Source organism: Giraffa tippelskirchi, chromosome X (assembly GCF_054371585.1).
Source record: "Giraffa tippelskirchi isolate mGirTip1 chromosome X, T2T-mGirTip1v1.2.pri, whole genome shotgun sequence".
NCBI lineage: Eukaryota > Metazoa > Chordata > Mammalia > Artiodactyla > Giraffidae > Giraffa > Giraffa tippelskirchi.
In genome coordinates this window covers 43,422,819-43,446,949 of record NC_137289.1, presented here as the reverse complement: position 1 = coordinate 43,446,949, position 24,131 = coordinate 43,422,819, and the positions used below count along the sequence as shown (strand labels likewise).

Genomic DNA, 24,131 nt, shown 5'->3' with positions numbered 1-24,131 from the left:
CTTCGCATCAGGTGGCCAAAGTATTGGAGTTTCAGCTTCAACATCAGTCCTTTCAATGAACACCCTGGACAGATCTCCTTTAGGATGGACCGGTTGGATCTCCTTGCAGTCCAAGGGACTTTCAAGAGTCTTCTCCAACACCACAGTTCAAAAGCATCAATTCTTCGGCACTCAGCTTTCTTCACTGTCCAACTCTCACATCCACACATGACTGCTGGAAAAACCATAGCCTTGACTAGATGGACCTTTGTTGACAAAGTAATGTCTCTGCTTTTCAATATGCTATCTAGGTTGGTCATAACTTTCCTTCCAAGGAGTAAGCGTCTTTTAATTTCATGGCTGCAATCACCATCTGCCATGATTTTGGAGCCCAGAAAAATAAAGTCAGCCACTGTTTTCACTGTTTCCCCATCTATTTCCCATGAAGTGATGGGACCAGATGCCATGATCTTAGTTTTCTGAATGTTGAGCTTTAAGCCAAGTTTTTTTTTTTTTTATAAATTTATTTATTTTAGTTGGGGGCTAATTACTTTAAAATATTGTAGTGGTTTTTGCCGTACATTGACATGAATCAGCCATGGGTTTACATGTGTTCCCCATCCTGAACCCTCCTCCCACCTCCCTCCCCATCCCATCCCTCTGGGTCATCCCATTGCCCCAGCCCTGGGCATTTGTCTCATGCATCGAACCTGGAATGGTGTTCTGTTTCACATATGATAATATACATGTTTCAATGCTATTCTCTCAGAACGTCCCATCCTTACCTTCTCCCTGAGAGTCCATAAGACTGTTCTATGCATCTGTGTCTCTTATTCTGTCTCACATATAGGGTTATCATTACCATCTTTCAAATTCCCTATATATGCATTAGTATACTGTATTGGTGTTTTTCTCTCTGGCTTACTTCACTCTGTATAATGGGCTCCAGTTTCATCCATCTCAATAGAACTGATCCAAATGTATTCTTTTTAATGGCTGAGTAATATTCCATTGTGTATATGTACCACAGCTTCCTTATCCATTCGTCTGCTGATGGACATCTAGGTTGCTTCCATGTCCTGTAAGCCAAGTTTTTCACTCTCCTCTTTCACTTTCATCAAGAGGCTCTTTAGTTCCTCTTCACCCTCTGCCATAAGGGTGGTGTCATCTGCATATCTGAGGCTATTGATATTTCTCCTGGCAATCTTGATTCAAGCTTGTGTTTCTTCCAGCCCGGCGTTTCTCATGATGTACTCTAAAACTCAGCATTCAGAAAACTAAGATCATGGCATCTGGTCCCATCACTTCATGGGAAATAGATGGGGAAACAGTGAAAACAGTGGTTGACTTTATTTTTCTGGGCTCCAAAATCATGGCAGATGGTGATTGCAGCCATGAAATTAAAAGACGCTTGCTCCTTGGATGAAAAAGTATAACCAACCTAGACAGCATATTAAAAAACAGAGACATTACTTTGCCAACAAAGGTCTGTCTAGTCAAAGCTATGGTTTTTCCAGTAGTCATGTATGGATGTGAGAGTTGGACCATAAAGAAAGCTGAGTGCTAAAGAATTGATGCTTTTGAACTGTGGTGCTGGAGAAGACTCTTGAGAGTCCCTTGTACTGCAAGGAGATCCAACCAGTCCATCTTAAAGGAAATCAGTCCTGAATATTTATTGGAAGGACTGATGTTGAAGCTGAAGCTCCAATACTTTGGCCACCTGATGCTAAGAGCTGACTCATTTGAAAAGACCTTGATGCTGGGAAAGACTGAAGGCAGGAGGAGAAGGGGACGACCGAGGATGAGATGGTTGGATGGCATCACCGACTCAATGGACATGAATTTGAGTAAACTCCGGGAGTTGGTGATGGACAGGGAGGCCTGGCATTCTGCATGCAGTCCATGGGGTCACAAAGAGTAGGACACAACTGAGCGACCGAACTGAACTGAAATGACTGAAAGGGGCTTCCCAGGTGGCGCTAGTGGTAAAAAAACCCGCCTGCCAATGCAGGAGACACAAGAGATATGCGTTCGATCCCTGGGTCCAGAAGATCCCCTGGAAGAGAGCACATCAACCCATTCCAGTATTCTTGCCTGGAAAATCCCTTGGACAGAGAAGCCTGGTTGGCTACAGTCCATGGGGTTGCAAAGACACAACTGAAGCAACTTAGCACTCACACAAATGACTTGGGAAAAAAAAAAAGAATAGTCAAAGAGTTCTTACACTGCTCTGTGGGGAAAAAATAAGTGGTTTTTTTTTCCCATGACTGTAAAAACAAAAAAATTGAAATCTAACTGTTCCATCACTTTTCTAAAGTTTTAGGATGATAATAATTTCATCTATAGAATTCAGATTCTAAGTTCCCATGCAGTGTCAATTTCAATGTTTCAGGTTTATAAGTTTTCCAACCATCTTTGCATCCTCTGCCTTCTTAGTCAGGGCTCTCTTTTAATACTATCCTTTCTGTTTCAGTGAACTGGGGGAAGGGGAAAACCCAGAAATACCCCTTTGCTATTAGTCCTGACTCAGTGTGCACAATATGGGCTCTGTGTCTGCTTCATACTTGCTGAGCAACAGAGGGTTAAAATCTTTTACAATATCACCACTCAAGTTGCTGTTTACCATGTAAAGTACAGGGTACAGAGTGAGGAGAAAGGCCACAAAGGTCATTATGCTTTGGTGGCAAAAGAGCTATCATTATTTTCATTCTATACAGTGCCAACAAGCCATCTATTAAAGGACAAAATTGGAAATTCTCCACTTTGCTCTTTTTGAAGACTGTTCTATTTTATTTCCAAAACCTGAGGAAAAGAAAGAAGGCTTTACAAATAGAGCACTGCAATTGTCAGGGTCTTCTGGTGCCCACAGGCGGTTCTCGTACAATGACACTATGCTCATTGTTGAGACAATTGAATTTCATTGTTTCCTTATATTAAATTGAAATATTTTAAGTCTTGTTGCTGAAGCTGGTTTCATGAGACTGTCTTACCATTTGGTCAGTCACTGAGGGAAACTAATCACATGAGGTTTTTAGCCTGGAGGAATCTCTCCCCTCTCTGAAGATACATTCTCTTTCATTTGTATGGCATTAATCCCTTTATGCTGTGAATTATAGTTGTTTGTGGCTTCTCTTCCCTATTCGATAATAAAAACTCTGTGAGATCTCAGCAGGGCCCGTGTTTACTCATCTTAATCCCCTTATCCAGAACTTTACATTGCATATTGTAAATTCTTGATAAATATTTGCTGAATGAATGAATGTGTGGACTGTTTTTATTTTGTACTAACTACAGCTATACAATGATCATACCCAGATGTGTGGGACTTCCAAGCAAATAGAAAGGACTTTCTTCCCTTTTCGTAACTCACAATAAAAGACTTTGCAGTTCTGTTATCCAAAAGTACTTGGATGCAGAAAGGAAGAGGAGAAAGATTTTGGCATTTTCCTCACTGACAAAGTCTAAATTATAAGTAATTCTCAGCAACTAGATTCCTGGGCCCCTGTGGATAAGTGGAGAGGTTTAGCTGAAGTTAGTATTGACTGTAGGTACAGGGTAGTCTAGAGTCTTAAAACAGGCCTCTTATCATCCTCTAAGCCAAGTGGTGAAAGCTCTAGCCTGCTTGGGATCTCATCCATAATTAGGTGGGTTTTAGGTCAGCGTGTTTTTGTATCTCTGTAGGAAGGCTTGAATGTGGCCAGAAAAGGATGACAAACACTGAAGGGCTAGAAAAGTTACTCTGGAACAAGTGGAGAGAAGAGTTTTTTTTTTAATCTTTGATATAATAACAGGATAAATCATGCAAAATAAGAAAGTGGCCATGAAAAAAAGGAAGGCTAATTTAGAAAAACTTTTCTGAGTAGAAAACCAAGGGAATGTATTCAATATTCAGGAAGCTAAGGAGAGAATTTTTCATCTAGAGAGAAGTGGTCCTAGATTCCAGAACACATGAATCTTGATTCCTTAGAAATAAAGGTGGGAGGGAGAAAACATAAAAGAGAAAGAGATGGATCAAACAAAAATGGCTAAAGTTGAGGAGGAGAATTGCATACCCCACAAGATCAGGGTAAAGGAATATGCTTAGGCCTTCTATTAGAAAATCAGATAAGAATTATTGAAATTTGATTAATCAGTTAAACAAGGATACCAGTCATTGTACCAGTTTCTTTTGCTAGGTGATCTGATTTAATCCTCCACTAACTATTCAGGTAGACATTTTTTTATTTCCATTTTCCAGATTTTATAGATAGCGGCTAATACACAGTTATATTCAAGATCACACAGATAGGAAGAAATTGAGAGAGAGTTCCAGATCAGGGGTAATTCAGATGGTTCCTGACACATGGAAGCCCATGCTCTTTCCCCTACACTTAATGAACAGAGTTTGCATGGGCCTGGTTTAAATAACTACATCTATATTTACTGCCATATATTCTATTTGTTGTGCTTCCCGATGGCTCAGGAAGTAAAGAATCTTCCTGCCAACGCAGGAGATGCAGGAAACTCGAGTTCGATCCCTGAGTCAGGAAGATCCCCTGGAGAAGGAAATGGCTACCCTCTCCAGTATTCTTGCCTGGAGAATCCCATGGACAGATGAGCATGGTGGGCTATGGTCCATGGGGTCATAAAGAGTCAGACACAACTGAAGCGACTGAGCACACACATATACATTCTATTTGTTACCCCGAGATTTTAATATTAATAACACTGGAATGTATTTAATTTCACAATAAATAAAGGTGAATGAAATCCTTCAGAGGAGAGAAATCAAAAGGGAAATTAGACTATTTGAACGCATATGTTCCATTTCATGAGGTTGTGACAACAGGAGAAGTATATACTTGGACTCCTGCCACTTCCCCTCATTCCCTGCAGCCCTCAATCCTCTAATTCAAGGAACAGTTTAACTTAGTCACCTCTTACAGGTGAGCCTCACCTCATACCCTTGCCCAATCCTGATTCTAAATGGGGTTGTAGGGCTGGTGTGAAGCCTGATAAAAGAACTTAGTGGTCATTATCCACATCACTCAGTGAGACCATGACCACTGAAAGAGCCACTGGAGGCTTTGTTCCTTCTCTCATGCAGGCTTGCCAATAACTTTCTCCTTCTACTTTAGTCATTCTAATGTTGTCCTGCCTTCTCTCTCCCCTGACATCCTTGCCTCCAGCTTCAAATCCTTCCAAGGACTGGATTTGTGGACTTTGGACTCTAATAACTCCAATGACTCACTGGTACCCAGTGCCATATCTTACAGATGCTGACCACTACCAGCACTTTCTGTGATTCTATCATTAACAATGAAATCTGTGAACTTTACAAAGCATTGCTACATTTGTGTATTTCTCCCAGTCCTCACAGTCTTGTATGCTTGGGTACATGCATTTTCTTACCCTCGTTTTAAGGATAAGAAGCCCGAAGAATTTTTACTTACCCTGAGTCACAAGAATATTAAGTAGCAGAGCTCCTTTTTCTGATTTTCTGACCAGTACTCTTCAATCTCTGCCCTGTTGCATTCTGACTATCCTTTCTGTCCACTGGCTGATACACTTGTTTCAGATCTATCTTTGACCTCAAGTTCTCAAACCTTTGCTTTTTTATTTTGTCTCTGTGGATCCACTTCTTAAACTCATTTTCCTCTCTAGCCCAGAGATTCTCAAATTTTCTGGGATGCCTGTTAAAATGTGGCTTCTGAGGCCCCAAACCCAAGGGATGTGATTTAGTATGTGTGAAGGGAGGATGGAGGAATCACCATTTTAGCAATTAGTCTAAGTGATTGTGATGGAAGGGAGTCAGAGACTGCCCTTTGAGAAATGCTGTTTTAACTATTCTGAAATAAGGTTACAGTCAGACAATCCTCAAAGTGAAAACTGCTGGGGATTCTTGAGTTTGAGTGTTGTGTTGCCTTGAGTTACAGAGCTCTTACACAATGTGACGTGAATAATGTGGAACATTCAATCAACACAGTTGTTCACTGCAATAAAAAGTCAACATTTCAAGTCGTTTTTTCAAAAGCCTTCTTAAGAATCACTCCCTCTATACATGGTCCTGTTTAAAAGGAATTACAGCTGCTCCAACTTTTGTAACTAACACTCCCAAATCTGTCTATAAAATATTTAAAATGAACAAAGTGCAGCTACAGCTATATCTGCAGTCATGTAGAACAGATTCATTGCCTTCGAAATTATAAATCTGATTAATTAAAACTAACAGAAAACTTTACTGAATAAGAATGCAGTTTTTAAGCATATAAGCAATGGAACACATCGCAAATGGAAAAATCAATAGATTTGGACTACACAAAAATGGAAAAACTTAAAGCTCAAAAGCCATTACTAAATAAGAAAACCTAAAACACAAGCCACAATTTGGGAAAAATATTTGCAACAAACATTAAAAAGGGATGACCGATTTGAAATACTAAATAGCTCACGAAAATCAAGACGGAAAATGTGTAAAACACAAGAAAAGAGATAAGTACATATGAGACAAGTTCAAGAACCTAATGGCTAGATTTTTTTTTTACAGATATTCAATATTTTAAAATACCTCTTTTTTTGTCAATCAAATTAGGAACTTTTAAATGATTATTTGGGAGACAGTTCAGTGAAAAGGACAGGCACACTTAAACTGTTGGTGGCTGGGTAAATTGATACAAACTTTCTTTAAGATACTTTTAAAGTTCTTATCATGTATGTTTTTTGAAAAAAAAAATTATATACTTAGATCCAGTAAGTTCCTTTGTAGGATTCTAGCCTAATGAGATGATCAGAAATTCAAACAAAGATTACAGAATTATTTTTAAGATGGAAAAATTGGAATCAAACTGAATGTCCAACAATAAAAGTATGTGATTTTTAATAAGCGACCCATGGTATATTCATATGACAAAATGTTATATAACTATTTAAATGGGTGTTTTCAAATACTTAACAGCACTTGAAAATGTCTCAAATATAAGGATACTTTGAATAGCCAAGACATAGCATTGTATGTATAATATAATCCGATTTAAAAAAATATATTTTATATGCACATTAAAAATATGTAAGTACATCAAAATGCTAACAGCTGTTATATCTGGGTATTGAGATTTTTACTCTCCCCTTAGTACTTTGTACTATCAGTTCTCTACAATGACCATATGTTACTTTTTAAATCAGAAAATGCAACAAATGGTATTTCAAAAGTCCTTCTGAAAGCATAACATAAAGAAGGAAAAGTTGTCAACTTAATTAATTTATAGTTTGCAAGTGACAGAGAACATTCACCACTTGTTTCTGTGGCAGGCACTGGAATCCATTTATGGAATGCCAATGACCTTATATTCTCAAGACAACTGCTTATCTGTCTCCCTAACTGAAAGAGGGGGATATATGAACTCAAGGCAACAGTCTCTGGGAACAGATGTCTGAAGGAAGATAAAACAATTATCAGGATAAAGCAAAAGGAAATTTTTACTAACATTCCTTGTTTAATTATATTCTAATTTAGAACTCTTAGACCAAAACATTTCTTGTATAATCCACTACCCAAATTGACCAACATAACATCATAAATACTTATAAGTTTTTTTTTTAAACAGAAAAGACTTCCTTCAAGATACTTAAGTTGTAATTATATGAGAAATGTCATATTACATCCTTGACAGTTGGATGGTTGGGTAGGGGTTAATTTTGGTAATTAAAAGACTGAAAAGGAAGATGACACAGTCTGGGTACTTGACCCAACCCATCAAAGATCAACTTTTCAGAAGAAAATACCAAAGAATCTTAGGCTTCTATATGAATTTTGTATGTATCACACTTGATAGACTGATGGGACAGTGATAATTTTGGTATACTACTTGCTAGCTGAATACCCACCTGGAGCCCAAATTTCTTCATATGAAAATCAGCATGGAAAATGGTTCTAATTGGTTGCTGGGCAAATGAAAACTAAGCAGGGATCACTTCAGGTAACCTGGAAGGGAGTTAGAGCCAAAATTTTTATACCAGCTCCATAAGAAGTCACTACTTGAACATTCCCAACTCATAGTGGGGAATTAGATTTGGTGAGTTTAATTCTCCATGTTTAAAAGAATAGGTTCAAAACTGAGAGATTTTGGGACTTCCCTGCGGTCCAGTGCTTAAGACTTCACCTTCCAATGTAGGAGGTGCAGGTTTGATCCTGCACCTGGGGGAACTAAGATCATTTATGCCTCATGGCCAAAAAATTGAAGCAAACAGCAGAAACAATATTGTAACAAATTCAATTAAAGACTTTAAAAATGGTCTACATAAGAAAAAAATCTTAAAAAAAAAAAAAACAAACCTGAGAGATTTCAGAGGTTGATGTACTATATCTAATTTATCACAGCTCTGCCCATGGCTAGACATGCCAATTAACACACTGTGTAGTCACTGTATACAATGTAATTTGAAAGATATTTTAAGGATTATGCATCCAAATCTCCCCTCCCCTAGCTCCTCAAAACAGGTTGTCTTGAGGCTGGATATACCGCCATTCACCAAGGCATTTACTGCTTGGGAAGGATGGCAAGGAGTTAGCTAATAACACATTAGCAGAGATGAGTTTATCAAACGCAAACCTATCCTTTGGTACTTAGGGAAAGAAAGCAGAGACTGAGAGCACACAGGGAAAGGCAGATATTGTAGGGATCCTATGAAGTGGGGGAAGAGTTACTCAAATAACAGAAAAGAATGCATGAAAGAAACCTAAAGACAATTTTGCCTACATGAACTCAGCAGCCATCTGTTGAACCAGGTACTGTGTCGGCGCTGCAAATACAAAGGTAGTGGCCTTCCCTTAGATTTCATGGTGTAGTGGGGAACTGGGGAACATGCAAATTTGAAAGTTTAGTTGATTCTCACAATCTAGTAAAAGCTCTGGCAGACAATTCAGCTTCTTCTTCATCTTTTATCACACATTTATTTTGCTCTATTATGTACCTGGAACTTAGAAACTAGGGACAAGAAGCCCAAAAAGGTGGCATCACTGCCCTCAAGGAGCTTCCTATACCTAGTTTGGAAACATAGACAATCAACAATGACAGCACCATGCTCTGGGAGCCAAGTATGAGATGCTATGAGAGTGCAGAGATAGAACTATTAGCTCTGCCTTGGGGAAGCTGGAGAAGTCCCCTCCAAAGATATATCATTTGATGTGGGACTTGAAGGATGGTTAGGGATTTGCTAGTTTAAAAAAGAACACAAGGGCCTTCCCTGCCAGTCCAGTGGTTAGGACTGTCTGCTTCCACTGCAGGGGGTGTGGGTTCCATCCCAGATTGGGGAACTAAGATCCCTCATGTCCAGAGGTGTGACCAAAAAAAAAGGGTTAGCTCAGAGAGGGATAGAGGGTACTATTTACCAATACTTTATATATATATTTGATCCTTCATTTTCATTCAATAACAACTAACTGAGCCCACGTTATATAACATATACCTGGCATTATGCTCAAGTGCCAATTCTCTGAATTTTCTTATGAGGATACAAGGCATATGAAGACTAAATAACTTTCCCAAAACCACACAGAGAGCAAGAGACAGATTCAAACCAAGTTCTGACTGTCCCTAAACACACATGTTTTCTATCCCACTGCCCAAACTGGATTATATAGGTACAGGCATATTTGGGAAATGATGAAATAGCTGGTTTGGTTCAAATATGAGGGAATGTGTGGGTGGGGTGAGAAGTGGCAGCAGACAATCTGTGGAATGTTTCACTAATTTGCATGTTAAGGTTTATATATCTGATCATTTGCATTCAATTTTAGAAAAGAGGAAATAATTCTTTTTTGTTCCTTCTCAAGAAAATTCTGGAACAGGTACAATAATAACTTCTTAAAGTTTTTAGAAACTTATGACGCCACAATGTTGAGGAGGAAAATAAATGAAGAAAGAATTAAAATTGATTCTCAATGCACCCATTTTTTACTTGCAATTACATTAAAACACCATGAATATTTATCACCCAGCTTTCCAGACAATATGCCTGAACCCAGCCGCAAAGGGAACAGTTGTCTAAAGCAAATATCGAGGATACCAAATAAAGATGACAACTTTCATGTTGCATCATAGCTATATTGCATTTATGTAATTTCATGTTTTCATTTTCCAAAAACCATTGTCAAATTCTGCATTTATCTTGAAAATTCATTTCTTAGAAAATTAAATTTCATTAAATCATCTACAACTATATTTAACAGTGTTACAGAAGAAAGTGTTTTGCAATAACGTTTAAGTTGTTGAGTGGTGCAAATCACCAGTTTCATGGGCTATCTATTAAGCCTTCAGGGCAATAATTGAAATGATCAGTTTTAGTTACCATGGAAAAGAATTGTCTCCTTTACTGAGAATTAAGATGTTGGTTTTAAGTTTGTAGATGTTAATAAGGTGTTCCAAACCTTCGGAGGATTTTCTTTCCTCCACACAGGTGGTGCTAGTGGTAAAGAATCCACCTGCCAATGTAGGAGACGCAAGAGAGGCGGGTTTGATCCCTGGGTTAGGGAGATTCCATGGAGGAGGAAATGGCAACCCACTCCAGTATTCTTGCCTGGGAAAGTCCATGGACAAAGGAGCCTGGCAGGCCACAGTCCATGGGGTCCCAAAGAGTTGGACACAACTTAACAGATACACAAAAAATGGGTTGATACAAATACTAATGGAAGTATTGATTCATTTTTGAAAAATTTGTATTTAATTCAAAATGGAAAGTAAGATGGAGGAAAGATCTTAATGTTCTGAATCATTTCCAGTAAAATGAATGATACATATTACTATTTTAAATATTACAAGATAAATTTTAAAGAAGATAGACTCCTGGACAACTGGCTCTAGTCTAGCATATCTATTCATTTTGGGCATCTTGGGAACTCCAACACATCATCATATGTCATTGGGTGGTAGGAGAGGCTGGTATTCATATCTGGATGTAAAGAAAGTACTACCAACACTTTGCAGTCTATTACCTATTCCTCTCTTCTTGGTGGGTGTTTGACTCTCTTAAAAGTTGAAACTTACACTGCTCTAGAATGATTATGTCATACACTTGAGTAAGCAGTACCTGCTTCAAACAAGGTAACAAAGAAATTGGAAGTGATAAATAGGCCTAGAATCTGCTTCTCAGATTTGGTGAAGAGAAAGGGCTTACTCTCCTTTAACAAAAGAGACGGACTTTTGTATACTCAACAATAAGGAAAGGGAGAAATGAGAATAAGAAGGCAAACTAGGTGAAGACTTTCCACTGTGCGGCAGAATGACCTGTCAAGTGACCTCTTTGCAGACATTGAATTCATTCTTGTTGTGAATAATTTACTCCAGCTTCCCCAGGAACAATGTAGTGACTTTCATGCCTCTTGGAATCAGAGTAATTAATTAGTGAAGGTAGAAGTGTTAGTCGCTGAACTGTGTCCAATTCTGCAACCCCATGGACTGTAGCCCCCCAGGCTCCTCTGTCCATGAGATTCTCCAGGCAAGAATACTGGAGTGGGCAGCCATTCCCTTCTCCAGGGGACCTTCCCTTACCCAGGGATTGAACCTGGGTCTCCTGCATTGCAGGCAGATTCTTTACCATCTGGGCCACCAGGGAGAGAGCAGACTTAAAAGAGGAGTCCTGTGGAGGGCATTGTCTCAAAAATCAGCAAATCACCTCTTCACTGAGCTGCTTTTGGGTTTTCCTTGACCTTCCCTTGCTTCCTTGTCAAGCCCTCATCTTGGATTGGGTCTTAAAACTTGGATTTTCTGTTTCTTTTGACTGACAAGGGTTCCTGATCTAGGTCAGTCCCAGTCCTACTTTTGCTGTGTAAGTGAAAGGCTTTGGAGACCCACTTACACCCTACCTGCTATCTGACTTCAGCCAGTATGGTATTGTTGTTGTTGTCTTCTCTTCACCAGGAAACTGACAGTTGGAAGGGACTCTACCCTGCTAAATGGCTTGAGTTAAGGCAAGGACACTGGAATGCATCATTGTGTAGCATATTTGCAAAGCTACACTTAAAACTGAGTTACATAGAAAGAAGATTATAATCCTCAAAATGTCACTTGGTAAGGCAACTTTAAAAGGACTTTGAACAAACCAAAATATTATGGCAAGTTGTTTTGCGCCTGTGGGCCTCTGTTTTACTGAGTGAAGAGAATGGTCTATAATGTTCCTTCTAATACAAAAATTCTATGATTTTCATTATCCAGCTACTTTAGTTTGTAAATTTGATGCTTCAGGAGACCCTGTATTAAACAAAATTAAAGAAAATGTCAGCCATATGCTATGAGTTTTGTTATCAACACATTTATTTTAGAATATATTTCATTTGTTTAAAACTACCTCCCTCCAACACATAATGATTTATACAACCCAGAATTCAGAGTTCATTAGGTAAGACAAGTTGAGCTATAATAGTGCATTTTCTGGAAAATTTGATAAATTAGGCCTCTGTCTATATCCTGCCTAGAGAATAAACTGAAAATCTTTTATTTTGTGTTTGCAATAACAACTGGTTTGACTAAGCTTTTCATTGAAATTATCCTATATTTTAATATCCCTTAGAATATAGTTGGAAAACATTCTTTGCTTATAGTCTTCAAAGTCCTGAAATATGTATGTTACTAATCCTGGATATCACCTAAAATATTATTAAAGAGGAAGATAGAGTTACATTCTGTCTGCTGCCATTGGCATACATTTCTATTTCATGGATCCACTGACTTACTCTTCGAAGTTGACTGTCATTTAGTGGAAAGAAAGCACCGTGTATAGAATTATAAAAACAAATACATGTTACTGTACACAGCTAACATTAGATTCTGCATAAGTATAAAAAACATGCCTCTTTATCAGTGAGATTTACCACTTGAAATTGATTATTTTAATCAGTTGTGCTCCTATGCTTTATTCCTTGGGACAAAGTATAGTGAACATTTCCTGTAAGATCCTATGGTTCTATTTACAGGCTGTAAATGTGAGTATATTCACACACTGTGAGATGGAGTATCTATCTCTTCCCCACCCTTACACCTCCCAACTTCTGCATTACCAGCCAAATGACCTTGGGCAAACATTACTAAATTCCATAAGCTGTAGTTTTCTCATCCTAAAATGGGAATAACAACACTTCCATTCGTAGAATAATCATTAGCTTTAAATGAGATAATACATATAAAGTTCCTAGTACAAGTCCTGCCACATAGAAGGAGGTCACTAAGGGATAGTTGTGCGTGGGTGCTCAGTTGCCCAGTCATGTCTGACTCTCTGCTAGTTGTCATTTTTTCCCCTTGATGGAATTCTGCCATTGTGATGACATTCAAATTTGAAAGGTGACAAAGAAATGAGAATAGAATACAGCTATCTATCAACTGCTTGGTATTAAAGATTGCGAAGACCTAAGATTGTAATGTGCAAAGGGTGCTAGTTTCTGTCTTAATCTGTTTCGTATCTTCAGTCATGAACCAATTCTAAAGTAAATACATACACCCCTTTAAGAATACAACTCCATCTGGATACCAAGTCCATATTGGGGCAAGCACAGGAACCCAGACAGTCAGCAAACTAAGTTGTTCCAGGCCCAACCTTGTTTTTGTAAATAAAGCTTTATTGGCATATCACCAAGGCCATTTGTTTATGGCCATTCTCTATGGCTGCTTCTGTACTCTAACAGCCAATTTGAGTAGTTATAACAGAAACTATGTGGCCTGTATGCCAAAAATACTTACTCTCTGGTCCTTTATAGACAATGTTTTTGACTCCTGACCTAGAATATTCCTAGGAGTCTGATCGCATTTCACATGGCATCCTTTCCTGAAGACTCCCAAATATTTTTTTAAAAATGTAAAGCTTAGTTTAGTTAGTTCTAGACCTACTGCATTCCAGCAGTAGATGAGATGTATCTTACAACAAGAGTGCCAGTGTGTAAAAGGCAACCCTCTCTGAATGGACAGGTTCACACTCTACTTACACCTTTGTTAGGTGACTCTATGACACTGACAAATAAACAAACCAGTGGATATACTCTTGGTCCTGAATTATCAAAAAGATGTTGGTTCAAATGAAATTCTGTGACATTTTATAAGGAAACTCTTGGCTATTTAGACCAAATGTCCAATTATCTTTCTGATGGCAATTAGTTATGAAAACATTTGCATGATTTAATCCCTAAATCAAATATAGTCACAGGATTACTTTAACCTTTCTAAAAGTATCAGAGGAGAAATATATCATTTTTTTTGCTATCCAGGTTCTGTTTCTGGCTTATTTGATTTGTTGAAATGTTTCTGCAATGTTTAAATCTCTTTTGTAGTAAATTAAAGCACTTTGTCCTTTGTCCTTCTTGCAATGACAGTGGCAGACAAGGGATCATTCTAAATAAGATGTCAATGACTTATCTTCCAAGGTCCTTTTGATTTCTGAGTTTAGTTTGTCTCTTGCAATATAGATCTTTCCTATACTTGTATACATGTCATATCCTCACTAGTGTGGTTTTCATGTACTTAAGCAGCCTAATTGTGTCAATCTCATTTTTTTAATACCAGCTTTATTGATATATAACTCACAACACCATACAATTCACCTGCTTAAATGGTACAATTCAATGGTATTTAGTGTACAGAGTTGTGCAACCATCAATTTATTTTAGAACATTTTCAAGGCCCCAAAATGGAACCCCATTAACAGTAACTCCCCATTTTCCTTCAAATCCACTGATCCCCACCCCAGCCCCCGGCAACAGCTAATCTACTCTTGGTGTCTATGGATTTTCCCTTTTTGTACATTTCAGATAAATAGAATCATATAACATGTGGTTTTTTGTAACTAGATTCTTTCATTTGGCATAATATTAATATTTTCAAAGTTCACTTATGTTGTAACTGTCAATCTCTTTTTAAAGTCACACTTTACATGTTTAGTAGACATAGACTCAAATATTTATAGCATTTAAAAATACTATTATATTCTCTCTCTCATACACACACACAGATACAAACACTCTAATGCACACAGAAACTTTTAAATTCACCAAAATCTGGCAAACCTATTGGAGAATCAAACAAACAAGAATAATAGGCTAGGGGCTTCCCTAATGGTCCAGTAATTAAGATTCCACACTTCCACTGCAGGTGGTGAGGGTTCTATCAAAGATCCTGCATGCCCTGTGGCATGACGAAAAAAAAAAAAAAGAATAGGCTAGACATGACTGCCTCTTTAGGAGCCTGATTAGTGGCATGGAAAATATTATGGATAATCCCTATGAATTGGGGGATTTTCAATTTATTCCAAGGAGTCTCTAGTATACCTTTACCAGGCCCTTCTCATAGGAAACCTCCAATATTTGAAATATATTCTGATGAAGGTTTAGGTTGGATATTTCATTCAAAAGAATGCTTTTATAACCCAGACATACAAAATGGTGAAATCAAGATATATATATGAGCCAGTGCACTCACCTCTCTTGCCCTGTAATTTCAGGCATGTTCATTTTTCCTCTAAAATCAAAATGTGATATATTCCAATTAGTTATGTAAACCTCATGGGGGGGGGGAGTAGAGATTAATACGGCTATGTCTAAAGTAACTGAGAACTGTTGTAACCAAAATCAAAACCTTCTGTAATTTGCAGTTTAATCATTATAAAACAAGATTTGCAAGTCTGCTCAATCTCTAAGTATAACAAACATTTTATCTCTTAAATAGATTAAATAGGTGAGATCTCAAGCAATCTTCTTTCTGTTGAGGTTATCACCGGACCTTTAGGATAGGCAAATTTAAAGCTCTTGTGTTGCATATAAGGAAGCAGAAGCCCAATCCCAGAAATGCCCCAGAAGCCGTCCCTTTGGTTTCTCTCCAGGAATGGAATGCCTGTCCTTTCCACTTAAACTTCCCAAGTCTTATGCATCTTTTAAAGACTAACTCAAGTCTTATTGTACAAAAGATGCCTTCTCTGATTACTTTAGCCCAATCATTCTCATTCTTTTCAGAATTCCTACAGCATCCTTTATATATTCTATCTTGAATTATTTTCTCATTATTTCACATGTTGCTTTTGCTTTTGAATCATTATTAGGCTATTAATTCCATTTATGTTGAGACCATACTTTTTCTATGTTGCTTATAATATTGGGTGGGTGAAAAGTTCATTTGGTTTTAAGTAAAAATAAAAAACATTTTTCATCTTCACCAAGAACTTTATCGAACAATGTATTCCCCACACGAATAAACTTTTCGGTCAACCCAATATTTAATACAATGCTGAGAATATGATAGGCACTTAAAAGAATACTGTTGATTAATTATATATTTAGCAGACAGTCAAAGGGGGGTGTTTTAATTTTGAGGATTTACAGTGATGATAGTGATCTTCATTGGACCTATATACTAGAAGGTTAATGTTGATCAAATATGTCTTAATCCTAGTAAAGATGTCATTAGATTTCTGTCTTTTTTGTGTATGAGTTAGTTTCTTTTCAAAATTTATTTTTAACCCTTATGGCAGAAAGTGAAGAAGAACTAAAGAGCCTCTTGATGAATGTGAAAGAGGAGAGTGAAAAAGTTGGCTTAAAACTCAACATTTAAAAAACTAAGATCATGGCATCTGGTCCCATCACTTCATGGCAAATAGATGGGCAAGCAATGGAAACAGTGACAAATTTTATTTTCTTGGGCTCCAAAATCACTGCAGATGGTGACTGCAGCCATGAAATTAAGATGCTTACTCCTTGGAAGAAAAGTATGACCAACTTAGAAAGTATATTAAAAAGCAGAGACATTACTTGGCAACAAAGGTCCATCTAGTCAAAGCTATGGTTTTCCCAGTAGTCATACATGGATGTGAGAGTTGGACTATAAAGAAAGCTGAATGCCGAAGAATTGATGCTTTTGAACTGTGGTGTTGGAGAAGACTCTTGAGAGTCCCTTGGACTGCAAGGATATCCAACCAGTCCATCCTAGAGGAAATCAATCCTGAATATTCATTGGAAGGACTGATGTTGAGGCTGAAAAGTCCAATACTTTGGCCACCTGATGTGAAAAGCTGTCTCATTTGAAAAGACCCTGATGCTGGGAAGGATTGAAGGCAGGAGGAGAAGGGGACGACAGAGGATGAGATGGTTGGATGGCATCACTGACTCAATGGACATGAGTTTGAGCAAGCTCGGGGAGTTGGTGATGGACAGTGAAACCTCGCCTGCTGCAGTCCCTGGGATCACAGAGTCAGACATGACTGAGCAACTGAACCAAACTGATAGTTGAATCACAGTGTTGTGTTAATTACTGCTGTACAGCAAAGTAATTCAGTTATACATATACATATATATATTCATTTTCATATTCTTTTCCATTATGGTTTATCATAGGACATTGAATATGGTTCTCTGTGCTATATATTAGGACCTTGCTGTTTATCCTGATTCTTTTTTTTTTTGGCTTTCTTTTTTTTTTAAATAAGTGGAAATCTGAAAATACCCTTGGACATTCACCATTATTTATGAAAACCTGCTTGTAAGATGATTGGCATGTTTTAGGAGGCATTCAGATTCATAGTAACCTTTAAGGTTTGAAAAATATTTCAAAGTATCTATTTAAGGCAATTGCACTCATCTCACGTGTTAGTAAAGTAATGCTCAAAATTCTCCAAGCCAGGCTTCAGCAATATGTGAACCGTGAACTTCCAGATGTTCAAGCTGGTTTTAGAAAAGGCAGAGGAACCAGAGATCAAATTGCCAACATCCGCTGGATCACTGAAAAAGCAAGAGAGTTCCAGAAAAACATCTATTTCTGCTTTATTGACTATGCCAAAGCCTTTGACTGTGTGGATCACAATAAACTATGGAAAATTCTTAAAGAGATGGGAATACCAGACCATCTGACCTGTTTCTTGAGAAACCTGTATGCAGGTCAGGAAGCAACAGTTAGAACTGGACATGGAACAACAGACTGGTTCCAAATAGGAAAAGGAGTACGTCAAGGCTGTATATTGTCACCCTGCTTATTTAACTTATATGCAGAGTACATCATGAGAAAAGCTGGGCTGGAAGAAACACAAGCTGGAATCAAGATTGCCGGGAGAAATATCAAGAACCTCAGATATGCAGATGACACCACCCTTATGGCAGAATGTGAAGAAGAACTAAAGAGCCTCTTGATGAAAGTGAAAGAGGAGAGTGAAAAAGTTAGCTTAAAGCTCCACGTTCAGAAAACTAAGATCATGGCATCTGGTCCCATCACTTCATGGGAAATAGGTGGGAAAACAGTGGAAGCAGTGTCAGACTTTATGTTTTTGGGCTCCAAAATCACTGCTGATGGTGACTGCAGCCATGAAATTAAAAGACTCTTACTCCTTGGAAGGAAGGTTATGACCAACCTAGATAGCATATTGAAAAGCAGAGACATTACTTTGCCAACAAAGGTCCGTCTAGTCAAGGCTATGGTTTTTCCAGTGGTCATGTATGGATGTGAGAGTTGGACGGTGAAGAAAGCTGAGCGCCGAAGAATTGATGCTTTTGAACTGTGGTGTTGGAGAAGACTCTTGAGAGTCCCTTGGACTACAAGGAGATCCAACCTGTCCATCCTAAAGGAGATCAGTCCTGGGTGTTCATTGGAAGGACTGATGTTGAAGCTGAAACTCCAATACTTTGGCCACCTGATGTGAAGAGTTGACTCATTGGAAAAGACCCTGATGCTGGGAAGGATTGGGAGCAGGAGGAGAAGGGGACGACAGAGGATGAGATGGTTGGATGGCATCACCAACTTGATGAACATGGGTGTGGGTAAACTCCGGGAGTTGGTGATGGACAGAGAGGCCTGGCGTGCTGCAATTCATGGGGTCGCAAAGAGTCAGACAGGACTGAGCGACTGAACTGAACCTAGCTGAACTGAACACATATGCTTATATATGTGTACATTTTGAATTGGAAACATGAAAACATCCCTCACTTAGTAAACAATGAAAACAACTGCTCAAATTTTTATATTCTAGATCAAGAATTTTCCAGGTCTACCGAGATTTCCTCTATGTCTAATATTTTAACAGTAAAAAAAGCCTTTTAAAATTCCACTTAATTTTTAAAAAATTCCATTTCACTCTATGCTGTGGACATTAAACTGTGTTTTTGATAAGACATGACATGTTGAATAAAAAGAAGAACTGATGATCAATCCAAGAACCTAAAGTATCATAACACTGTTAGGTAGGAAGTCAGGTATGAGCAATGAGGAGTGGCTTAGCGGAAAAGGATGTAAGCCAATCTCTAAACCCCATCCCAGACACATCTAAGAGACCTCAAGATATAGTACAAAAATAACCACAGAGAGTTTTCCAACTCCTGCACATGCTACCCTGGGCACACAGTAGATGCAAATTAACTTCTTAATGTATCAGTGCAGTAGGGCTGATACATTGATGACATGTGCAATAGAGTCTGTTTTTATGTAACTTGCAACTGTCAGTCAACTTTGAGCCTAGTCTATTTGCATTCCCTTTCCTGATTGGTGGTGGGTACAAGCCCTATTTTGCACAGGGCAGATCCAAGAGGAAGAGATGGGGAGTATAAAAAGAGAAGCCAAGAGGGATCATGGCCACTCCTTTGGGGTCAGCCCACTTCCATGTCTTGGAAGTGTAATATCTGCTCTTTAATAAAAGATCTATCTGCTTGAGCTGTAACTCAGCTGTAACCAGCCTGTTGTTTCAAATCTTTGCTATGACAAGACAGGAGCTGAGAAATACTGCCTGCTTGAGCTGTAATTAGTCCGTTATTCCAAATCTGTTATGACGAGACAAGAACTGAGGGAGATAAATAAACCAACCTGACAACGTGGAAAACAATCATCATATAAACCATAAGATGAAAGAAAAATAGATTGGTTCCTGGAAATGAAATGATACATTAATAAGTAATTAATTAAAAAATAGATTGGTACACAATCATACATTTAGACACTGAGAAAACAGTCAGATGAATTCAAAGAAATTATTCAGTATTGAATTGAACACGAATCCTTATTTCTTACTTATACAATGGTTGTATAGTAAAGCCACATTTTAGTAGACCGTAAAAGGAGGTTTTTTTTTTCTTTAAGCAGTGGATAAAAAGGAAAAATATAATTTACCCTAGGAAAATTTCTGGAAAAAACTCGGACACTATGTGCACATAATAAGTTGTTTACTGGGCAGAGTGTTCATCGGAGCTATAGGAAAAAGAGCAAAGAAAGAATGTGCTGGTGGCAACGAGGAAAGAAAGGTAGATTGGACAGAGATAAAACATATGGGAAAATGTGGATCCTCCTATGATATCAAAGGAATACAGGAAGAAGAAATAATTTTTAAAATTTTGTGATGTTGATTTTAAGTTATTACAAAGACATGTGGGGCTGACAATTGGAGATGGAAGCAAAGGGAAAACATTTACGCCATTAATTCAAAGGATCTGTGAGAGATCTAGGTATAGAGCCTTTTGTTTTTGTTTTTACAAGAATAGAAACATAAAATATCCATTAGTTCAAAAACAGTTACTGAACTCCTGTGTGCTAGGTGCTATGCATGGTACTGTTAAGGTGAGTTAGAACTCATAATATTATCAAAAAGGTAAGAAACAACAAGTGTTGGAGAGGGTGTGGAAAAAAGGGCACTCCCGTGCATTGTTGGTGGGAATGTAAATTGGTACAGCCACTATGGAAAACAATATAGAGGTGCCTTAAAACACTAAAAATAGAACTACCATCCAATCCAGCAATTCCACTCCTGGGTATTTATCCAAAGAAAACAAAAACACTAATTTGAAAGATAAATGCATTCATATGTTTATTGCAGCATTATTTCCAATACCAAGATATGGGAAGGAACCCAGTGAAAGTCAAAGTCGCTCAGTCATGTCCAACTCTTTATGACCCCATGGACTGTAGCCTGCCAGGCTCCTCTGTCCATGGAATTCTCGAGGCCAGAGTACTGGAGAGGGAAACCATTCCCTTCTCCAGGGGAATCTTCTCAAATCAGGGATCAAACCCATGTCTCCTACATCTCCTGCACTGCAAGCAGATTCTTTATCTCTGAGCCATCAGGGAAGCCCACAGTAGAATATTACTCATCCATGAAAAAGAATGAAATCTTACCATTTGTGGCAACATGGATCGACCTGGAGGGTATTATGCTAAGTGAAATAAGACAGATAGAGAAAAACAAATACCATAAGATTTCACTTATATATGAAATCTAAAATAACAGAACAAATGAACAAAACATAAATAGGCTTAGAAATACAGAGAATAAACTAGTGGTTGCCAGAATGGAGGGGCATGGGGGAATGAGTGAAACAGGTGAAGAGGAATAAGAAGTACAAGCTTCCAGCTATAAAATAAATTTCATGGGGATATTATGTACACGTATGGAACATAGTCAATAATATTATAACAACTTGTATGGTGATTGATGGTAACTGGACTTGTGATCATCTTGTAATGTATAAAAATATCAAATCAACATGTTGTACCCCTGAAACTAATATAATTTGTATGTTAATTATAACTCAATTTTAAAAATATGAATTAGAGTCGAAAACCTGCCTTTGAGCTTCTGAAAGAGACCCTGAAGATCATCTGTGCAAGATTCTTTTATATAGATTGAAAAAACTACCAACTTTGGGTTACTTTGTGAATGACTTTATATGTCGTAAACTGATGGTTTGAAAGATCAGAATGAAATGCAGTTTAATCAGAGCTTTGAGTCCAAGGCCCCTTTCCTAGAGCAAAACACTAACCTCTGAAAAGGATTTTTAGATTTTGGGTAACACAAAAGTAGCTTAGTTACACTAAAATGGCTATTTTAGGAATTTTCATTAAAATGGAGTTCTACTTGGATTTTATTGTTGAGCTTGTTAAACAGGAATCTCAACCACCATCCAAATAGGGCATGTTTTATCTCTTGGAAACTACTGAGGCAGTGAGATGCAGTGCTACTGTCTGGGCATCCCATGGCTTGGAATTATGGCCACCAAACTTCTATTAAAGTAACATTTCTTGACCACAAACTCTTGTTGAATTCTGACATCCTTAGTTTTAGTAAGTAAATTAAAGCTTATGTAAAGCTCCTATGTCGGAGTAGGCAATGGCACCCCACTCCAGTACTCTTGCCTGGAAAATCCCAGGGACGGGGGAGCCTGGTAGGCTGCTGTCTATGGGGTCGCACCGAGTTGGACACGACTGAAGCAACTTAGCAGCAGCAGCAGCAAAGCTCCTATGTAAGTTTTTTCAAGGAAAAAAAAAAAACAAACAGGAAAGCCTAAATAGCATATCCTTAGGATTCTTAATATTTTAACTTATTCTAAACTCTAACTCTTGAAAAATATACTAAAATAGAATGCTAAGGTAAATAATTGAGACAAATATACCCATTCTTGAAAATTTAGCTTGCAGAGTCCCTTCATACAGACATTCTAAGTCTGTACATTTAAGTTTTAAAGCAGATGGACTGTAAAGCTCAGGGAACTCTACTCAGTGCTGTGTGGTGACCTAAATTGGAAGGAAACCCAAAAAAGAGGGGATATACATATACGTATAGCTGATTCACTTTGCTATACAGCAGAAACTAACACAACATTGTAAAGCAACCAAACTCTAATAAAAATTAATTGTGACTGGAAGCTCTTCAGGAGTGATTTACAGACACCATAAAATGTAGAAAACTAAAATACTGTATCAGTGTATCTAGAAATTTTGTGTAAAGAATTCCAGAAACCATACCAAACCTTGGGCTAATTACTGAAAATTAGAAATCTCATTTTGGAGCCTCTTGTAAATGTGTGTGGTGATATAGTGCACAGTCCACACAACGTGAACATGTTGAAATCGGTATTTTTATGCTGACCCTAGCCTGACCCAGTACAAAATCTCTCACACCAGAAATTTAATATTTCTGAAAGCCTGATGATTGCCCTCTCATTTATTTTTCACCTTTCTGTAACTTTCATATGTTCTTCCAGCTGGTTAATCATTAATTAATATTTAACAAGGCTTTTTCAGAATGCCAAATCCTTCTCTGCTAGTATAGCCTTTAGGCAGTATATCAACTCCCCTTTTCTGCCCATTTAAGAAGCCAGGACACTTACTATAGGTTAATTTCTCTAAAGAAATCCAGAACAGCAGATGAAGGGAGGTTTCCTTGATAAGACCATTCAATTTTTCAGGCCATTCTGAATCTAGCAGATTTTCCTAGTGCATATAAAATGAGATATAATTGAACCAACTTAAAATTCTTAAAAAAATGTCCAAGCACATATTGTCTGAACAAAATGGTTGTGACTGAAACGGGAAAGGGCTTAGCCTTTCGGTTCTTGTGCGACAAACCAATCTCTTGATTCCAAACGATTGGAATGCAGATAAGCAGGGAAAACCTCCGCGCGTGTTAATGAAAGAGGTCAGCTATGACACAGAGGCCAAGAAGAAGAAAAGGTACTCTAGGAAGAAGGAGCATGTCCCCAAGTTTTCTCTGGTGAAAGGAGACTGATGAGAATTGACATCCGTTTACAGTCAACCAAGTGGAACCACGTAACTTTCACGTCCCTCCCCACCTCCACCTCTCACTCCTTTCCTCATGGACAAACAGACCACACAGGTGATTTTGGCCAACAATTTACTTGGCACGAAACCCAAAACACGAGAGCTTCGTCCTGTCCATATATCTGCTCCGGAGAACTAGTTAGAAAGGGAAGATTGCTGAGGTTTTCCCTCTGCGTTGCTCCGCACCTGAGCTGATTGGAGCCGAAGAGACTATTGATGCGTACTAGTAACGTCCCTTCCCATGTTCAGATTCTTTTTACGATTATAGGTTGAAACTGTACTCTCCAGACTTAAATAGGGTCTTGGTAACGTTCAAACTCTCGCTCCCACCTTCTCATCTTTTCATTTATTCTACACGATTTTTGGGAACGTGGTACCCCAGCCAGGCTCTGAGGACTTCCCGGAGTCTCTTCGGAGCTAGGGAGGGGGAGAAAGGGAGCGGAGGACCAATCTCCGCTCCCAGCCGCAGTTACTGTTCCCATCCCTCCAGGGCGCCCATCCCTGTGCCTGTTGTTCCAACACCCCACCCAGATGATGTGACAGGCTCGTGGCCCAATCCCCTTCCTGGTTCCCAGGCCGACTGCTAGCACCACTCGAGCCAATGGCTGCGGCCGAGGGGCG

At 38.3% G+C, this 24,131-nt stretch overlaps 1 long non-coding RNA gene across 1 annotated transcript in view; it reads right to left on the bottom strand.

Moving 5' to 3' along the window:
* Positions 1–24,131, bottom strand: part of LOC145537122 (uncharacterized) — a 118,695-nt gene that overhangs the window by 93,366 nt on the left and 1,198 nt on the right. The gene's annotated exons all lie outside the window — the stretch shown is intronic.